At 43.6% G+C, this 1,362-nt stretch overlaps 1 pseudogene; it reads left to right on the top strand.

The window, feature by feature from the left end:
• The first annotated feature begins 338 nt into the window (after positions 1-338).
• On the top strand, positions 339-1,161 carry LOC102969347 (annotated as a pseudogene).
• The last annotated feature ends 201 nt before the right edge of the window (positions 1,162-1,362 follow it).

The following is a 1,362-nucleotide window of genomic DNA, read 5'->3' as shown; positions in this document are numbered from 1 at the left end:
ACCCAGGCTCTGATGACATGAAATAAAATTTGGGGACAAAATCCACAGGAAATGAGAGCTAGTTTGAACCTAGATACTGTTTGTTTGTTTGTGGTTCTTTTTCTTTTTTGTTTTTGAACTAAGTTTCTTGTCCTCTTGCCTTAAATATAGCAGTGAAGAAAGTTGTGAGTATCTAGTTTTATGAATAAGAATATAATTACTTTAAACTGGTTTGATGCCTCTTCTCAAGAGTGCCATGCTGTATCCCAATAATTCTATTTATTTACCTTAGGGAATTTTTTGCCAGTGTGCAGAAGGAAACATGTTCAAGAATGTTCATAGCAGGGGAGGGCAGAAAAATGGCAGTGCCCATAAGGCAGACTCTGTTAAGGGGTGGGGAATGACTGGTAGCAGTTTGAGTGGCTCTGGGCAGGGAGCCTGGATTCTCTTGGCCTTACTGTTGTGGCCTCATCTTGGAGCAGTGGGTCTCTGTAGCACCTGTTGCACATGTTGTGCCTACAGCAGCTGCCGGTGGCCTCCAGTTGGCCTCTAAGCCACAGAAAGAGATGGCGGTCTCGATTACAAAAGATCAAGATGGAGAGAGTTTGTATTCAGACCACCAGCCTTGTACTTTGGATGAAGCCTAGTGACCAGCAAAGAAGAAAGCTGACTTCCATTATGAAGAGGAACAGAATATACTGCTGGTGTAGGATTTGGAAGATATATGGGAGCAGAAAGTTTTACCCTTCAAACCTGGAGCTCACATTCCAGAAACTGATAAAAAGAATGACCAAATCTCACTGCACCAAAAAATAGACAGGAACCTTGTTCTGCTGGTCAAAGAGAAGCTTGGAGATCAGGATGTTTGGATACTCCTACAGGAAGAGTGGCAACCCAGGGAGACCTTCTGAGGAACAGCTGAGTGAATACTGGCCACACTCTCAGAAAAGGACATGGAAGCCAAGTTCCTGGCAATTGTACCCTGTGGCCACTACAAGTTCAAGTTCCCTCAGGCCATGCAGACAAAGTAGGCTCAGGGCCAAATTATTCTTAAAGCAATGCTGTTAATTATTCCCACACCAGGAAGAAGGGCCATCATGTTAGATCCCTAAGGAGGAGCTGGGTGACTATTTGAAACTGAAATACCTGGCCCAGGTTAGGAGGTTGTTCTTGGGCCTCTGATGAACTGTGGCGCCTGACAGCAATACTTTGACAGATCTACAACTGGCGCCTCAAGGACATTATGTGGTTGCCCCATCTTTGCAGGGAACAGCATACAGCAAACTAAATTGAGAGAAATAAGTGAATTGATTCTTGGTGAAAAAGTGTTCATAGTATTAGAGGTAATGACAAAGAACTGAAAATAGCTCAAATATTTCTGCG

The sequence above is a fragment of the Panthera tigris genome, chromosome A3 (genome assembly GCF_018350195.1).
Source record: "Panthera tigris isolate Pti1 chromosome A3, P.tigris_Pti1_mat1.1, whole genome shotgun sequence".
Taxonomy (NCBI): Eukaryota; Metazoa; Chordata; class Mammalia; order Carnivora; family Felidae; genus Panthera; species Panthera tigris.
The sequence above is the reverse complement of the archived record's forward strand: the minus strand, read 5'-3'. Positions and strand labels throughout refer to the sequence as shown.